The sequence below is a fragment of the Hyla sarda genome, chromosome 1, assembly GCF_029499605.1.
Source record: "Hyla sarda isolate aHylSar1 chromosome 1, aHylSar1.hap1, whole genome shotgun sequence".
Lineage (NCBI taxonomy): Eukaryota > Metazoa > Chordata > Amphibia > Anura > Hylidae > Hyla > Hyla sarda.
In genome coordinates, this window is record NC_079189.1 from 435,600,610 (window position 1) to 435,620,515 (window position 19,906).

General features: G+C 43.6%; 1 protein-coding gene across 9 annotated transcripts in view; it reads right to left on the bottom strand.

Annotated features, from left to right (window-relative positions):
* Positions 1-19,906, bottom strand: part of LOC130282706 (solute carrier family 2, facilitated glucose transporter member 11-like) — a 141,629-nt gene that overhangs the window by 80,108 nt on the left and 41,615 nt on the right. Inside the window, exon 13 of one of the 9 annotated variants that reach the window (XR_008846498.1) lies at positions 6,354-6,403. The exons of the other annotated variants lie outside the window; for them this stretch is intronic. The gene's annotated coding sequence lies outside the window, so the exon portion shown is untranslated. Of the gene's footprint in view, positions 1-6,353; positions 6,404-19,906 lie in introns of those variants that run through there. 9 annotated transcript variants of the gene reach the window in all.

Here is a 19,906-nt window from a genome sequence, read left to right on the forward strand (position 1 = left end):
TTACATAGCCCAATGCCCCTGTATGAAACTTTACGTGGGCAAGACAACACAAGAGTTTCGTAAGCGTATAAGCAAACACAGCAGCACGATTAGAACTGAGGTATAAACCCCATTGTCTGTGCATATGAAAACTAATCACACTACGCAAAAATTTGCTATCAAATTTTGGGGTCTAAGAAAAATGACACTTAACGAACGTAAGGGTAACATAGATCGGAAATTACTCCAGGAAGAAGCCCGATGGATTTATTGGCTAAAAATACTGAGTCCTAATCGACTTAATGAGGGATTTTCTTTTTCCGCATTCTTAGAATAATTAGAAATTACTTATAACCAATACTGTATAAGATCAGGGTCAATATAAGTGAGTATGGCTAGTACTTTGTTTTCCCTTAGTAGTTGGTGAGTTTATCATTATTTGCCAACTATATAAGAATTAGTGGAATGAGTAACGTCCCTAGTGATATTGGTAATGACGGATTTACTTACGTGTTGATTGAATGGAGATGTCGTCATACTGGTGCTATAGGAGCCTGCACCTAGGACAAAAGTAAAAATATTAATAGCTAATATTAATCTCTGAGAGTATATATAACTTGGATCACAATTTGAGAGTATAGACAGTTGGCAGTAGTGCTTATATTCCAAACAGTGTGTTGACAGGACTGTTATACACACTGTACAGTGGCTGGACTTGATGAGTTAATACGTAAAAAGTGGACTAGTACACATGCAATGGGATGAACATGAGATATAAGGATGGTTAAAAGATCTCATGTTGATATAGTTCCCTATGACACATTTTCTTTGTAATGTTCTCACCTCCATAAGAAATCTATGAGCATGACATAAATAAAGATAAGTACCATCCAACAACTGGGTATTTTGCCTGTATTTATTTATTGAGCTAGCTAGTGCTTTAAACAAGGTGAGGATAATTATGCATGTAAATAGCACGTATTAATATTTGATACATTACATGCCTGTTGCATGATGGGGTCCAGGTCCGCACGCATGCGCGAATAAGAGGAGTCAAAGGCATAAGTTTAAGTTCTTGCACAGGCGCCAGCACAGTCTGGAGGAGTTTGATGGTCTTAGTTCTCGTGTAGTTGCGAGCATAGTAAGCAGAAGCTGATAGCTTAAGTTCTCAAGCATGCGCGAGTTTACTTGGCTGACAGTCTTAGCTGAGAGTTTAAGTTCTCGTGCACGCGCGAGAGTATCAGGTATGGATAGACTACGTCATTGGCGGGTCATGTGACTATAACATGACAGCTGCCTGGTGACCCGGAAGAATACATACAGGTAATAAAAGGCTCTATTCATCAGGTAAATGGGGGCGTTACTCCGAGGTATGGGATTATCCCATAGGATTATCCCAGTGCATCGGAAGTGACACGATGCACAGCGCACGGGAAATGACATATGCGCTACACTGATTAGTGAACATATAAATATCTAGGGGAATGCATTGTACGCCAGACCTCGTCGCTTTGATAAAGCCCAGTCCACAGGCGAAACGTTAGCAGAGGCAATACGCTTTTTAATGTTGGCACTAATAGCGGCACTAAAAATACTATAACAAACAGTAGTCCAGTGTGGAAGTGAGTGGTGTCAGGCGCAGCAGCGCTGACAACCACCACACACTGATTAACTCATTGAACAAGTGACAGTAATAGTCACTATTTAGTGTGCACGCAATATAAGTGACCGTCAATTTTAAAGTATAAATTTCTCACTTTAGGTACCAGAGCACTTTTTGTTAGCTTTTAATCATGCTCAGTAAAAAGCAAAGTTTTAACTTAGACTGAAGGCAGTCTTTAGTTTAGGGCGGTCCTGATAGGCTTGTCCCTAAAATTGTGAATAAATCTTAAGCAGGGGTGAAGAACGGCTGAGGAGTATTGTGCAGATTTTCAAAAAGGGTGTACAGTATCTGGTTTGAATGATCCAGCCCTTTGGTGTCAGTTCAGACTAGATTTATCTGATGCTATTAAATGCGGTATTCCAGGAATTTTTTTTATTCGACTACGCTACAGGGGCTGTAAAGTTAGTGTAGTTCATAATATAGTGTCTGTATCTGTGTCACGTTTTTCCTCACAATTCTTACGTTTTTTCCCCCCCCCAATATTTATTTTTAACAGCATACAAAATGACTGTTGTCTCATATTTTTCCCAGGTTGCAATGCAGCCGAGATCTGACGCACTAGTCAGCTGATGACAGGGAGCCTGTCTGCTTCAATGGGTGGAGGGATCGCTTGATGGGAAAGAGATCAATCTGCAACAGCTGTAGGCACCCTGATTGAAAACCACAGGTCTTTTGTTTCACTTGGTGGGGTGGCTGATGTGTGGGAGGGAGGAAAATGGAATTGTGGTATTTTTAGTCAAAAGAAATGTCAAACAGGAAATACCAGTTCACAAAAAGCTAGCCACAGTGTTATGGTAATCTCATGACATAACCATTTAGCCCCAAGACAAGCACAGATCCTTCTTAAGCATGTCCATTACTGTCTGCCAGGTACATACGAAAATCACCTTATGCTGGATAACCCCTTTAAAAGGATATCCTTGTAAGCTATCCATCACCTGACACCTTAGAACAAGCCATGACTATAGCCGTATGAGTTGACAGACATTTAGGAGAGAGAGGAGACGTGAACGGTCCATTTCTTCTGTTTCTCACTCTCCTTCCTCCATTTTGTCTTTTTTTTTTTTTTACCTGTCTCTCGTGTCTCTTCTGAGGAACCCATGCAGATAGGGAAATTGTCATCCCAGGAGAGAAAATCTATCCGGAATAAGAACAACTCATGTTTCTTTTGTGGAGAGATAGGACATTGGATACAGAATTGTCCCAAACGCCAGCAGCTGGGAAACGCCAGTGCCTAAATGACAATCTGGGAAATCATTTAGGTGCACAGGTATCTCCTAAATTGTCTTCTAAACTCTTGTTGCCAGCCCAAATATTTTTTCTTGAAAAAACTACAGTATATCTGGTAAAGCGTTTGTTGATTCAGATTCTGCTGATAATTTTGTTGATCTGAATTTTATTAAGTCTTTGAATTTACCCTTAACAACTCAGCCCATTTTGGCCTTAAGGATTCAGCAAATTTTATTTTTACGTTTTAGTTTTTTCCTCCTCGCCTTCTAAAAATCATAATTCTTTTATATTTTCATCCACAGACAAGTGTGAGGGCTTGTTTTATGCGTGACCAGTTTTGCTTTGTAATTACATCACTCATTTTACCATAAAATGTATGGCGCAATCAAAAAAAATACTATACGTTTGGAGAAATTGAATAGAAAACCGCAATTTTGCTAATTTTGGAAGGTTTCGTTTTCACACTGTAAAATTGACAGTAAAAATTACATTGTTTTCTTTATTCTGTGGGTCAATACAATTAAAATGATACCCATGATAACATACTTCTATTATTGTAACTTTTTAACCAAATTAGTACATTTAAAATCCCTCTATTTTGCTGACCTATAACTTTTTCATTTTTCCCATATAAGCGGTGGTATGAGGGATAATAGTCCCATAGGGGACTATTTACAGAAATCACTTTATTGCTAATACTGTTCAGTGCTATTCATAGGGCATAGCACTTATCAGTGTTATTGGTCATCTTCTGCTCTGGTCTGCTCGATCGCAGACCAGAGCAGAAGACCCCTGGAGATGGCCCGAGGCAGGTGAGGGGACCTTAGCCCGCCATGCTGGATGTACGGATCCCCGCGGCAGCACTGCAGGAGATCAGATCATCCATTTTAGTGTCCACACTGCCGCAGATGCCAGGATCTGTATTGATCATGGCATCTGAGGGGTTAAAGGACAACTGCAGCGGAAAACACTTACAGTCATGGCCGTAAATGTTGGCACCCCTGAAATTTTTTTTTCCACCATATTTCACTGTAGGTACTGTGTTCTTTTCTTTGTAGGCCTCATTCCATTTTAAGTAAACAGTAGAATGATGTGCTTTACCAAAAAGTTCTATCTTAATCTCATCTGTCCACAAGATGTTTTCCCAGAAGAATTTTGGCTTACTCAAGTTCATTTTGGCAAAATGTAGTCTTGCTTTTTTATGTCTCTGTGTCAGCAGTGGGGTCCTCCTGGGTCTTCTGCCATAGCGTTTCATTTCATTTAAATGTCGACGGATAGTTCGCGCTGAAACTGATGCTTCCTGAGCCTGCAGGACAGCTTGAATATCTTTGGGACTTGTTTGGGGCTGCTTATCCACCATCTGGACTATCCTGCCTTGACACCTTTCATCAATTTTTCTCTTCCACAATTTTGGTTCTCAAGTCCTCAAGCAGTTCTTTTCTCCTCTTTCTGTTGTCCATGCTTAGTGCGGCACACACAGACGCACAATGCAAAGACTAAGTGAACTTTTCTCCTTTTTTTAAATCTGCTTTCAGGTGTGATTTTTATATCACCCACACCTGTTACTTGCCCCCAGAGAGTTTAAAAGGAGCATCACATGCTTAAAACAATTTTATTTTTCCACAATTTTGTGGAAATAATTTTGTCCAGCCCATTTTTGGAGTTTGGTGTGACATTACGTCCAATTTTCTTTTTTTCCTCCCTTTTTTGGTTTAGTTCCAATACACACAAAGGGAATAAACATGTGTTACTGCAATCTTTTTCTGTGAGAAATACTTCATTTTCTTGAAAAATTTCAAGGGTTCCAACATTTATGGCCATGACTGTATCCCCTATCCACAGGCCACGGCATCATGCTGCGGCCGGCACACCTCCTACACGGGAGAGCTGCGGCAGAGCCATGGCCCTGTGCAGGAGATCGCGGGGGGTCCCAGCATTCAGACCCTCTGCGATCAAACACTTATCCCCTATCCTGTGGATGTCCTTTAATGGTACACATCAGCACGATCGCTGATGTGTGCCGTTACCAGCGGGTCCCTGGCTGCTAACAGCATTGGTCCAATGCTCGTGGTCGTGTACAGGACATAAATGTACATCCTGGTGCATTAAGTACCATCGCACCAGGATGTACATTTACGTCCTGCGCCGTTAAGGGGTTAAAGGAAAACTGTCATATGTTTTGTCCCGCACTATCCACAGGTACCTGTGGATAGTGCAGGAGATGCGGAACATTTTGAGTCCTACCTTGCCCGGTAGGTGCGCCGTTCGCCCGCTATAGCTGGTTTTCGGTATATTCAAATTAGCTGCTAACTGGCACAGGCTGGGTTACTGCCTTCAACTGGCACTGTGACATAACTGCTGCCCGGCTAATGAATATTCATAAGTTGTCTTACACTCTCCGTCTCATCTCAGCCGAGTCCTGGACGATACTGCGCGGGATTTCCTACTATACGCGAAAGCTTTGTTCAGCGTTTGAAGCAACGCGCATGCGCAGTATCGTCCTGGACTCGGCCGAGATGAGACGGAGAGTGTAAGACAGCATATGAATATTCATTAGCCAGGCGGTGCTGCTGGCCGGGCTGTAGTTACGTCACAGTGCCAGTTGAAGGCTGTAACCCCGCCCGTGCCAGTTAGCAGCTAATTTGAATATACAAAAAACCCAGCTATAATGGGCGAACGGCACAGCGGATCCGGGCAAGGTAGAATTCAAAATGTTCAGCGTCTCCCGCACTATCCACAGATACCCGTGGATAGTGCGGGACAAAACATATGACAGTTTTCCTTTAAAATTGTTGGAGAACCCTATTCCCATTGCTGGAGTGGATTACACACCCTTGGTCAGGGAGTTGTGTCTATTCTTCCTCTTCAGCAGTGGGATAACTGTTGGGTTCTTTGCATTTTGAAAAAAAATAATTTTTGGTTCTGGAAAATTTGTCGCTAAATGTGATTTTGGGGTTACCCTGGATAAGAAAACATAATCCTGTCTTATATTGGTCTTCGAGTAACTCCTCAAGTGGGGGGCTGAATGTATAAACAAATGCAGTTCCACTTGTGTTGCAACTCTCGGTGTGGCCCAAAGTAATTTACCTGAATTTATATTTCTTATTTTTATGAAGTTTTTTCTGAGGAGGCCTCCTCTGCTTTGCCCCCACACCGAGATTATGACTGTGCTATTGAACTTGTACTTGATGCCAAGTACTCTAAAGGGCGAATTTTATTTGTCTGGTCTTGAAAGAGGAGCTGTGAAGGATTATATTCAGTTAAGTTTGCAAAAGGGTCATATTCGTCCATCATTATCTCCTATGGGGGCAAGGACGGAGGGTTAAGGCCGTGTATTGGTTATCGGGGTCTGAACAAGATTACTGTTAAAAATCAATATCCATTTATAACATCTTCTACTGGTATGTCATCATTCTTCTGTGTATATGGTTTTCATCCGTGGTTTTCTTCCTTTACCAATACTGTTAATGATTATCCTGAAGTCGAGACTACCATGCCTTCCTCTTGATCACAGTATGGTCTTAGGTTGAACTCAAAAGATAGCAAGTTAGAGCGTGGTGTTTATTATATTAAAGGAAAACAGAAAAATAAAAAAAATAAGTCACCAAGGCAAAGGGTAATGATCAGAAACATATGTAAGTATGGAGAGCATAGTGCAGGTCATTTGGTGCTGTAGTAGCGGTTTCTTGTAATGCATTACTATAGAAGGTTAATACAATAGCTAACATAAACATTAAGCCATGAAAGTGGCACATAGGCAAGGATAGATGTAATATTTATTTATTATTATTCTTAAAGGAGAACTCCAGAATATAAAAATTGTCCCCCATACTGCCGGCAATAAAAAAATTAAGATGTACATACCTTCCTCCGCTCCCCCTGGGGAGACGGTTACCGGAGGCCCTGGGGGAGCGGAGGAAGGTATGTGCACCTTTATTTTTTTACTGCCGGCAGTATGGGGGACAATTTTTATATTCCGGAGTTCTCCTTTAATGAGCCATAATAAGTAGCATAACAGCTCATATGCTTAAAAAGCCATTGTAGCAAAACTGTTCCTGCAGCAATCTAAGATTTGAAATGTTTTTTTTTTTTATATATATTTAATATTTTGTAATGGGGTGATTTTTAGATGGTTTCTAATTTGTGGTCCCTCAACTTACAATATTAATTGGTTCCAGAACGACCATTGTATGTTGAGACCATAACTCTATGGAAACCTGGTAATTGGTTCTGATGCCGCCAAAATGGCATCCAAAAATAGGAAAAAGTGAGGATTAAAAGGAAAATAAGTAGATAACTAATATAAATAAAAAAAAGTCCTTACATATAAAAGTAAGAACAATCTGCTGGAAGCTGTAAATCACTGTCTATGTAGAGTGCAGGAGCTTCTTCAGTGTCCTGTACAGTACACGCAACGTCATAATAAAGTAAAATGGAGCCGCCCTCACCTGGTGTCCAAAGGAGCAGCTATCCCTGGCACAAGTAAAAAGTAGTACAGAACATGTAATACCTCCCTGTACTGTAGGGGGCGCTACCAGACACCAGTCAGTGCTTACACTTCAGTAATACAGGTAATTTACCAGTAAAATGCCAATTCTGATTGGTCAGTTCTTCCAGCCATTGACACATTTCACAGATCTGGACTGTCTGTAGTATTGTATGTTGAGTCTGGTTTCAAGTTACAATGGTCCAGAAAAGACCAATGTATGTTAAAACTATTGAGTGTTTTTGTGCAAAATTTGTGCAATGTAATCTTTTTTTTATACGAAAAATCACTTTGGTATGATTTTTTGGGGGTTTTAGTTGCAGTGGTTACAAATATCTGAAGTGCAACTTTTGTAATAAAAAAAAAATTGCCAGTTTGTTGCAAAGCCCACAAAACTAGATGTGATAGCATTTTTTTAAAAGCTACACATATTAAAAAGTCTCATAAAAGTTGCAAAGTAGGAACCATAAAAAGCGGTGTCCTTAACTGTAATAAAAAAAAAAAAAAAAAAAAAAAAATGTGCATCAGCCATTATTTATCACATGCTCTGCCATTTAATAAATTTGGCACTTACACATCACCACCACCACCACCACCACCACACCAATTAAAAGTGTAGAAAAATCCCCCCATGTGTCCTGGGAAAAACAATTTCAGAATCAACTGGCACCTGCTGGTAATGATTAACATTAAATGTACCTTGAAGGTCTATTCACACGTACAGTATTCTGCGCAGATTTTATGCACAGGATTTCCAACTGTGTTCAGTTTTCATTGAAATCTGCTGCAGAAAATCTCTGCGCATCAAATCTGCGCAGAATACTATACGTGTGAATAGACAATTAACATACAAATAGGGGAGGGTTTGTTACAAGTGATTAACCTGTTAAGGACATAGGACGTTCTCTAACGTCCCCACTACCTGGGCTTTAATGCCCAAGGACGTTAGAGAACGTCCTGTTGTATTTCCGATCTCTGCCGCGCGCCGGGCAGAGATCGGAACTGGATGTCTGCTGAAATCCTTCAGCAGGCATCCAGGGCAAACGCCGAGGGGGGCCATGTAGGCCCCCCTGTCGGTGATCGCCGCAAATCGCAAGGGAAATCGCCCTTGCGATCTGCGGCGATACCGGGCTGATCGGGTCTCTGGGACCCGACCGCCCGGTAATTTTGCATGATCCCGGCTGTCACAGACAGCCAGGACCATGCTGAAGACTAGGAGCGAGGTGGCAAGCCTGCCACCTCCTCCGATCCCCTGCGATCCGTCGGTTAACTAACCGACCAATCGCAAGGGGGGGGGGGGGGGGCGGTTACTTCCTCCCGTCCTGCCCGGCCCCTTGAAGTCCGGAGAGGATGGGAGGAAGACCGGAGGACGCGGCGGGGGACGGGGGAGTGCTGGGGACCGGCCCCGGTACTTACCTCGTCCCTGAAGACCCGGATCCCGGCGATGAAGACGGCGGCGGCGACAGGTGAGTAGATCTTCAGCCGCGGTCGGGCCCTTTACAGCAATGCACGTCACCGTAAAGCGACATGCATTGCTGTAATGGGACCCTGTAAACTACAACTCCCAGCATGCCCAGACAGCATGCTGGGAGCTGTTGACTCCAGCTGTTGACAAACAACAACTCCCAGTATTGCCGGACAGCCGTTGACTGTCCAAGCATGCTGGGAGTTTTGCAACAGCTGGAGGCACCCTGTTTGGGAATCACTGGCATAGAATACCCCTATGTCCACCCCTATGCAAATCCCTAATTCAGGCCTCAAATGCGCATGGCTCTCTCACTTTGGAGCCCTGTCGTATTTCAAGGCAAACAGTTTAGGGTCACATATGGGGTATCGCCGTACTCGGGAGAAATTGTGTTACAAATTTTGGGGGGGCTTTTTTCTCCTTTAACCCCTTATGAAAAGGTGAAGTTGGGGTCTACAACAGCATGTTAGTGTAAAAAAATAATTTTTTTACACTAACACGCTGGTGTTGCCCTATACTGTTCATTTTGACAAGAGGTAAAAGGGAAAAAAAGCCCCCCAAAATTTGTAATGCAACTTCTCCCGGCTACGGAGATACCCCATAAGTGGGCGCAAAGTGCTCTGGGGGCGCACAACAAGGCCCAGAAAGGAGAGTGCACCATGTACATTTGAGGTGATTTGCACAGGAGTGGCGGATTGTTACAGCGGTTTTGACAAACGCCAAAAAAAAAAAAAAAAAAAAAAAAAATATACATGTGACCCCATTTTGGAAACTGCACCCCTCACGGAATGTAATGAGGGGTGCAGTGAGAATTTACACCCCACTGGTGTCTGACAGATCTTTGGAACAGTGGGCTGTGCAAATGAAACATTTTGTACAGCCCACTGTTCCAAAGTTCTGACAGACACCAGTGGGGGGGGGGGGGGGTAAATGCTCACTGTACCCCTTATTATGTTCCTCAAGGGGTCTAGTTTTCAAAATGGTATGCCATGTGGGGGTTATTTTGCTGTCCTGGCACCATAGGGGCTTCCTAAATGCAACATGCCCCCCGAGCAAAATTTGCTATCCAAAAGCCAAATATGACTCCTCTTCTGAGCATTGTAGTTCGCCCGTAGTGCACTTCAGGTCCACTATGGGGTACCTTCATACTCAGAAGAGATGGGGTTACAAATTTTGGGGGGTATTTTCTGCTATTAACCCTTGCAAAAAATGTTAACATTTGGGGGGAAACATTTTAGTGAAAAAATATATATATATTTTTACATATGCAAAAGTCGTGAAACCCCTGTGGGGTATTAAGGCTCACTTTATTCCTTGTTACGTTCCTCAAGGGGTCTAGTTTCCAAAATGGTATGCCATGTGAGGGTTTTTTGCTGTTGTGGCACCATAGGGGCTTCCTAAATGCAACATGCCCCCCAAAAACCATTTCAGAAAAACGTACTCTCCAAAATCCCCTTGTCGCTCTTTCGCTTCTGAGCCCTCTACTGCGCCCGCCGAACACTTTTCATGGACATATGAGGTATGTGCTTACTCGAGAGAAATTGGGCTACAAATATAAGTATAAATTTTCTCCTTCTACCCCTTGTAAAAATTAAAAAAATTGGGTCTACAAGAACATGAGAGTGTAAAAAAGGGAGATTGTGAATTTTCTCCTTCACTTTGCTGCTATTCCTATGAAACACCTAAAGGGTTAAAACGCTGACTGAATGTCATTTTGAATACTTTGGGGGTGCAGTTTTTATAATGGGGTCATTTGTGGGGTATTTCTAATATGAAGACCCTTCAAATCCACTTCAAACCTGAACTGGTCCCTGAAAAATAGTGAGTTTGAAAATTTTGTGAAAAATTTGAAAATTGCTGCTGAACTTTGAAGCCCTCTGGTGTCTTCCAAAAGTAAAATCATGTCAATTTTATGATGCAAACATAAAGTAGACATATTGTATTTGTGAATAAAAATTTTTTTTATTTGGAATATCCATTTTCCTTAAAAGCAGAGAGCTTCAAAGTTAGAAAAATGCAAAATTTTAAATTTTTTCATCAAATTTAAGAATTTTTCACTAAGAAACGATGCAAGTATCGACAAAATTTTACCAATAACATAAAGTAAAATATGTCACGAAAAAACAAACAAACAATCTCGGAATCAGAATGGTAGGTAAAAGCATTCCAGAGTTATTAATGTTTAAAGTGACAGTGGTCAGATGTTCAAAAAACGCTCCGGTCCTAAGGTGTAAAATGGCCTGGTCCTTAAGGGGTTAAAGGGGTACTCCACTGCCCCAGCGTCATTTTTGTTTCGAACGCTGGGTGCGGGGGTCGTGACGTTACGCCCTCTCAATGCAAGTCTATGGGAGGGGGCGTGGTGGGCAAGTATATGGGAGGGGGCGTGATGGGCAAGTCTATGGGAGGGGGCGTGATGTCACACTGTGCTCCCTAATGCAAGTCTATGGGAGGGAGCGTGGCGACTGTCACGCCCTCTCCCATAGAAATACATTGAGGGCATGTGGCATCATGAGGGGCATGTCCATGACGTCACGACCCCCGCACCCAGCATTCAGAACAAAATGTTCCAGATGCTGGGGCAGTAGAGTCCCCCCTTTTAAAAAGGAAAACTTTCTGGTTTTCTTTTAGGCACCTTTGATAAACCCACCCCAAGGTGTGTAAATTTCAGCAGTTGTAGATTTTGCTGCGGCTCTCCATTGCTTACACAGCAAAAACTGCAGCACGGTGGATTTATTATGTATTTTGAGCCCGGTCCCGGTGTTTAAAACGGGGTTATGCCGTGACGCCGCATCACACCGGGTCGGTCCCAGCTGCTATTCATAGTCGTGACCCTGGGCTAACAGCACCGATCGTTGTGAAAGTGAAAGTAAACGCTTCCCGGCAGCTCAGTCGGGCTGATCGGGAAATCACGATAAAATCGCGATGTTCCGATCAGCTTGGACGCAGGCGGAGGTCTCCTTACCTGTCTCCGCGGCGTCCGATCGGGGTTTGATTGCTCCAAGCCTGAGCTACAGGCTTGAGCAATCGAGCCCCTATCTCACTGAACCGTGCAAAGCTATGGCTTTGCCGGGATCAGCATAAGAGATCAGTGTGTTCAGTGCTATAGGTCCCTATGGGAGCTATAGCACTGCAAAAAAAAAAAAAAAAAAAAAAAAAAAAAGTGTAAATACAAATAACAATAAACATATGTGGTATCGCCACGTGCGGAAATGTCCGAACTATAAAAATATATTGTTAATTAAATCGCACGGTCAATGGCGTACGCGCAAAAAAATTCCTAAGTCCAAAATAGCGTATTTTTGGTCACTTTTTATTTTAAGAAAAAATTTATAAAAAGCGATCAAAAAGTCCGATCAATACAAAAATGGTACCGATAAAAACTTCAGAACACTGCACAAAAAATAAGCCCTCATACTGGCCCGTTTGCGGAAAAATAAAAAAAAGTTATAGGGGTTAGAAGATGAGAATTTTTTACAGAAATTTTCCTGCATGTAGTTATGATTTTTTCCGAAGTACAACAATATCCAACCTACATAAGTAGGGTATCATTTTAACCATATGGACTTACAGAATAAAGATAAGGTGTTAATTATTACCGAAAAATGCACTGCGTAGAAACGGAAGCCCCCAAAAGTTACAAAACAGCGTTTTTTTTTCAATTTTGTCGCACAATGAATTTTTTTTCCTTTTGCCATGGATTTTTGGGTAAAATGACTAATGTCACTGCAAAGTAGAATTGGTGGTGCAAAAAATAAGCCATAATATGGAATTTTATGTGCAAAATTGAAAGCGTTATGATTTTTAGAAGGTGATGAGGAAAAAATGAAAATGCAAAAATGGAAAAACGATGAGTCCTTAACCCCTTAAGGATCGGGGGGGTTTTCTGTTTTTGCACTTTTGTTTTTTGCTCCTTGCCTTTAAAAAATCATAACTCAATTTCAATTTTGCACCTAAAAATCCATATGATTGCTTATATTTTGCGCCACCAATTCTACTTTGTTATGACGTCAGTCATTTTGCCCAAAAATCTACGGTGAAACGGAAAAAAAAATCATTGTGAGACAAAATTGAAAAAAAAAAAAAAAAAAAAACGCCGTTTTGTAACTTTTGGGGGCTTCCGTTTCTACGTAGGACATTTTTTGGTAATAATGACACCTTATTTTTATTCTATAGGTCCATATGATTAAAATGATACCCTACTTATATAGGTTTCATTTTGTCGTACTTCTGGAAAAAATCATAACTTTATGCAGGAAAATTAATACATTTAAAATTGTCATCTTCTGACCCCTATAACTTTTTTATTTTTCCGTGTATGGGGCGGTGTGAGGGCTAATTTTTTGCGACGTGATCTGAAGTTTTTAACGGTACTATTTTTGCATTCAGAGGACTTATTGATCGATTTTTAATCATTTTTTCATGATGTAAAAAGTGACCAAAAATGCACTATTTTGGACTTTGGAATTTGTTTGCGCGTACGCCATTGACCGTGCGGTTTAATTAAGGATATATTTTTATAATTCGGACATTTCTGCATGTGGCGATACCATATATGTTTATTTTTATTTACACTTTTTTTTTTTATGGGAAAAGGGGGGTGATTCAAACTTTTAATAGGGGAGGGGTTAAATGATCTTTATTCACTTTTTTTTCACTTTTTTTTTTGCAGTGTTATAGCTCCCATAGGGACCTATAACACTGCACACACTGATCTTTTACATTGATCACTGGTTTCTCATAGGAAACCAGTGATCGATGATTCTGCCGCTTGACTGCTCATGCCTGGATCTCAGGCACTGAGCAGTCATTCGGCAATCGGACAGCGAGGAGGCAGGTAGGGATCTGACTTCCGCCCTTAGTTCAACTATACAGGGTGCCTCCAGCTGTTTCACCACTACAACTCCCAGCTTGCCCTGACATCTATTGGCTGTCAGGGCATGCTGGGAGTTGTAGTGGGGAAACAACTGTAGGCACCCTGTGGTGAAAACAGTCTCAGCCGCAGCTGCCACACATCCCGCTCCCCCAGGCCCCGCCGCGCAACACCTCTCCCTCTGACCGCCCGAAAATGACATTACGCTCCCCCAATGTATTATAAGACCTCAGATCAGACTTGCCCATCCGGAGAATCAGCGCAGCAATGAGTGCACGCGCTGCCTCTGGACAGGGTAACGGGGGTGGGCGGGGCCGCGCGCGAGGCCAGAGGAGCTGGCCAATGCGCGCAGCCCCAGCTATCAGCGTGCTCGCTCTCACCTGTTTGACAGGCGGGAGCGAGCACCGCAGTGACTGAATTTTGACTCATTGCCAGGCTTAAATGAGTCGAAATGCAGTAGTGACGTCACTGCCAAAATGCATTCAACCACTAGGAGGGCCACTCCTAGTGGCCGAATTTAAAAGTGATTTTAAACTGGTTTAAAATCACTTTTTTTAATTAAAGTATATTAAAGATATGTTGCAGTACTTAAGTACTACAACATATCAATTTTTAGATTTCATGACAGTGCCCATTTAAGGTGAAAATAGGCTGAGTCCCTAAGGGATTAAAGCCAGGCTCTGTCACCAGGTGAGGGGGATTGTATTTAGGCAGCTGACAAAGATAGGAGAAGCGGTGTTTTTGAGCTCGGTGCTGGATAACAGGAAAAACCATTGCTTTGTGCCATGCAGCACAATCCCCAGTGTGAACTGTCACCAAAGGAAACTAAGACTTGTTTTGCTGTTTCATTTTTCCTGCATTAAAGACTGTGTTTGCCATTTGAGTGTGAATAAAACACTGGACTTTTGCTTTAAAAACGGTCTCCGTACCTCAATACTGCTAACTGCACCTCATGACAAGAGCGAGTCGTCACAGTATATAGAGCATAGGTTAGGCCATAGCAGTGCCGTAGTAATACAGTAGCTTTTTCTTGTAATGTATTACTGTAGAAAGTTAAAATAGTAGCTAACATATGAGCTATGAAAGTGTCACATAGGCCAGGACGTTCTTTTCATTCAATATTATTTTTACAAAGCCAAATTGTATAGTACAACAGAAAAACCTTTTGGCTGACAGTTATTGAAAATGTATGTGCACCAATAAAAACTATTGAACAAGAAAATGTATGTGCACCTTTGGGATGCCAACTTCCCCAGGTTGGGGGCATTACTTTAGGACATAGACTGGGAGGGAGAGAGAGAGGATATAATAGACCTATACAATGTCTTCTTTACACCTCACACACACACACACACACACACAAGGATCGTGCTCTTCTGTGTTACCATAGCACAGAGCAGCAGCAGCATGGAGGGCATTATGGAGCAGTATTGTGCAGTTTAAGCTGTGAATCAAGCCCTGGGTGAGATTTATTACTTACAATTATTGTAGCTCCTGTATATTTTTGTCTCACTCCGCCTCTGCTTGCTGAACTCACCCTCAACCAATCTTTTGCCTCAACCATGTCTCTCTATATGCGTGTATGGGCAATGTGTAAGATGATCCCTCAGTAAGCTTCTAGTCTGTCTTGTAAACACATAATAGAATTAAGATGGTTTTAAAGAGTAAATGAAAGTTTAGCAGGGGTGGCAGGGGGAAAGAAGCTTGATTAGTGTAGAAAGAATATTTTTCTCTGATAAGATGTATTACAAAAGGTCTTACATTTTCTTGTGCTCAGGAGCTACTATGGGACATGTGGCAGATAATATAAGTCGGTATGATTTGTCAAACCAATCTGCTTTGTTTTTATGAAGAGGTTTGAAGTTGACAGAGGGATGGCCTTGGATGTAAATAGAGATGAGCAAACTTACAGTGATTCGATTCGTCACGAAAATCTCGGCTCGGCAGTTGTTGACTTTAGCCTGCATAAATGAGTTCAGCTTTCAGGTGCTCCGGTGGGCTGGAGACTCTCTCCTAGGACTGTATCCACCTTTTCCAGCCCACCGGAGCACCTGAAAGCTGAACTCATTTATGCAGGATAAAGTCAGCAACTGCCGAGCCGAGAAGTTCGTGACAAATCGAATCACTGTAATGTTTGCTCATCTCTAGATGTAAGGTTTCCTAATTGGCAAGGTAATTTGACACAGGCCCACAGGCAGGGCTCAAGTCCTGCAGGAATGCGTGGAAACTGAGTTCCTGCACTTTTTCCACAGCAAAAACATTCCCATTAGCAGTACTGCAGGACAAGCCCTTGAGTGGAAATCTTGGGTGAGTTCCTGCACTTTTTTTTCCCCAGGACTTGACCCCTGCCCACAGGGGTTAAATTATCTATAATTTTAGAAATAATAGTTTGTAATTGGATTGAATATTGGCTCAAGTACAGTACCCAGAAAGTGGTAGTAAAGGATTCTTACTCTTATTTTCCCTGGTTATAAGTGGTGTACCCAAAGGGTCTACACTGGGTCTGGAGGGGCAAGCTGTGCATAACTAGCTTGCCCCCTGACTGGTGAGCAGTTAAGGGGTTAAGAAATATACAGGCAAGGTTTTTAGTCCCCTCCCCCGCCTGTAAAAACTTGTTGGTAACTATAGTGGTATGTCCCATGGGTGGGGGGGGGAAGGAGTGCACCAATCAGGGGTTTAATAGTTTCCCGGGCTTTCAGGGGCCCTCCCCTGGGTATTTATAGCTGTGGTGCCTCCCTTCCCCCCTCAATCTGCCCAGGACCCGGAGTTTTGGCTGCTGGTGGGTATGTTGCTGCCCCTTATTTGTGGCCTGGATGGAGCAGGAGGGTGAGGGCTGGCATGCTCCCTTGTGGCTGAGCTGGCCTCCCCTCCTGTTGCACCCTTGGCGGGCTCGGGAGGCTGGCGGACCTCTTATCAGTCCTGCCCTCCTTTCCCACTGTAATCCCTTTGAGCCCTGTCCCGTTCTTTTGCCCTCTCCCCTGCCTGTACTTTGATCCCTCTCTCCGGGGTGCTCCTGGAGCAGGCTCTGATTACCTACTTGCCCCGTCCGTCTCTTTTTTCCCCCCTGTTGCGATCCCCTTCGTCTGCCCCCTCCCCCCCCCTGTTGCGGTCCTTACCATAACCCCCCCCCCCCTGTTGTCCCCTCCGCTCTGGAGGTGGCGGCCCCTGGGTGGCTGCTGCTGTTTTAACCCCCTTTAAACACTTGCGCAAATGGACGTTTATTAACGTCCATTTGCGCGTCCCCAGCTATAATCCGCGCTCACATGGTGAGCGCGCATTATAGCTGCTGGGTCCCAGTTGCTATTAGCGACCAGGACCCCTGATAATGCCGGACATCGCCGATCTGGAAGATGTCCGGCATCACCTTTTCAGACGCGGCGATCAGAGTCATCGCCGCGTCTGAAAATGTAATTTAACGCATCCCGGCTGCTCAGCGGGCTGATCGGGACCATCGCGATAAAATCGCGATGTCCCGATCAGCTGGGACGCAGCAGGAGGGTCACTCACCGCCTCCTGCGCGTCCGCTCCTCGATTGATTGCTCCAAGCCTGAAATTCAGGCTTGAGCAATCAATCATTGATAACACCGATCATTGCCATGTTAATACATGGCAAGTGATCGGTGTCAGGTTCAGTGTGTGCAGTGTTATAGCTCCTAGGGGAGCTATAGCATTGCAAAAAAAAAAAAATAAATAACCCAGTTGAAGTATTTGATTAGTTAAGTTAATAAAGATCTTTTAACCCTTGCAATTTTACACGTTTGATCACCCCCATTTTCCCCATCAAAAAATTAAATAAATAAATAAAAATAAAAAATAATAATAAAAAAATAAAAAATATCATAATAGTAATGATAAAAAATTAAAATCTATAAATAAAATACTACATAAAATACTGTATATTACAACAACATACACGTGTGGTATCGCCGCGTGCGTACATGTCCGTAGTATATAAAAAAACAAATAAATAAATTTAAAAGAAAATAAATACATTTAAAAAAAAATATCGTCATTTTAGGCGCTCCGTCTATGGCGTACGTGTATAATAAAAAAAAAAAAAATTAAATAATTCAATGAATAAAATACATAAACAAGTAATAATATTACTTGAATAAATAAATTTCACAGTCCAAAATAGCGTATTTTTGACCCCTTTTATACCGTAAATATGAAAAACAACGATCTCAAACTCTGATCAAAACGACAATGGTACTGCGGACAGCTTCAGATCACAACGCGAACCATATGAGCCCTCATACCGTCCCCACTCCTTTGCCCGGCTCCTTACCCCCACCACACTAGCACTCCCCCCCCTGCCCACTGCTGCCTTGGCTGCTGCTGCCCCCCCCCCCTTTTTCCTCGTGCTCTTCCAGTGCTCCCCATGGTTCTTGCAGCCACTGCGCCCCCCCCCCCCACGCCTCCCCATCACCTCTCTGCCCCGAGTTCCCAACCCCCCCCCTCCCCCCTCTGCTGCCGCTGCTGTCCTCCTGCCTCCTGGCCCTGGGGGGCGGCACAGGCGTTTTTTTGGGCCTTCTGCTCACCTGTTGGGAGTAGGTGTTTCGATTCTTCCCGCAGGTTTCTCCCTCGGAGTCCTCTACTGCTGTTTTGCCGGCGTGGTTTCCGGCGCCGTTCCGGGAGGCGGCCGAGTGCCCGCGACCCGGCGGTCTCCAGCGTGCCTTGTCCCGCGGCGGTGGTGAAGTGGTTCCTCCCTCTGTTGTGCTTCTCCATTTTCTGGAATTGGTGAGTGTTCTGATGTGGGGCTTTGCCCCTTCCCTGGTTTGTGTGCATATGGCTACGTCGGTGTAGTGTTCGTCCTTTTGTTGCCGTGTGTTTGTTGAGTTTGGGTCTCTGATATGGGTGTATATCTGTGTTGGTCTCTGATTGTGAGTTGGGTACGTCTCTTCTTGACGGGGTGCTTTGGTAGGGTATCATTTTCTGCGGTGCGCGCTTGGGTGTGTGGTCTTTTGGCCTTACGCTCTGGGTGGCTGGGGTTTTGCTGACTTAGCTCCTGAGGCTTGTTCCTTTTCCTGAATCGGTGGCTGCCACCCAGTCACGGTTTTGTTTCTTTGGGTTTTCTCCCCTTTTGTTTGGTTTATCTCTCCATCTTAAGTTGTAGTCTCTCTCCGCTGCTCCATTGTCCTAGTGTATTTGTCTGCTGTTTTTTCCTGTTTCGCCCAATCTCATGTAGGCATGGGACTCCTGTATGTCGTGCTGGGTGCTTTGGCTGATGTGGCGGAGGGTAGGTTTCGCTTGAGTCTCTGGGGGTAGGTTTTGCTTGTGTCTCCGTTTGTCTTGCCTGTGTGGTTTCTTCTGTTCGTGGTGGTATTCCGGAGGTTGATTCTCCTGTGCTCTACACTTGTTGGAGTGTGGTTTTGTTGCTGTAAGGCTGACATGCAAATTTGTGAAGCGTCCATATTTTGTGCTCGCTTCGGCAGCATGTATGTTAAAATTGAAACGATTTTGAGGAGATTAGCATGTCTTCCGCATGCCGTGTTGGCGTTGGTTTGCTGCTTTCCTATGGTCAGGGAGTGATTGCGTTTTCTCTGTTTTGGTTTCCTCAGGGCTCGCTAGGTGCCCCGGTTCCGGTCCTTGCTGGTTTACTGAATGTTCCACGTGGAATGTGGTTCTGGGCGGAGTTTTTTCCTGCAGGTTGTCTCTGGCCGCCGAGGGTGTGTGGTATCTGTGCCCCCGCATATGTGCCCCTGGTGCACTAAGGGCTGACGTTCCGGTTGGTTGGGTTTTTTTTTCAGGCGTAATGCAGTGGACAGGCCTGCTTTCAGTCCCCCGTTGCAGCTCATGGGGAGCTCGCTCTGTTCCCAGGTGTGGCTGGTTTGGTTGGTTGTTGGTGTGGTGTTTTGGTTTTCCAGTGGTGCTGCAGGGTGGTTTACTACTGGGTGTCTTGGTAGTCAGTGGGTTTCTGCCATGCTTGGGTTTTTTGTTTGCGCTTTTTCCTTTGGTGTTGGTTGTGGGACTTTGGGTGCTTGCTTCGGCAGCTCATGTTCTAGGATTGTAATGGTACTGTGTGGGTTGGCGTGGTCCCTGCGCTTGGTAGCGCTTTAATTTGGTGATGCTTTTCTTTTTTTGGTGTGATTTGAGTGATCGGGGGCGTTTTGTCGGTCTGACATTTGGGGCGTTGTCACTGCTATTATTTCTTTCTTTCGGCTTTCTTCCTGCGCTCGGCTTGTTGCACCTAGTGCTTCGCTGTTTGGAGAT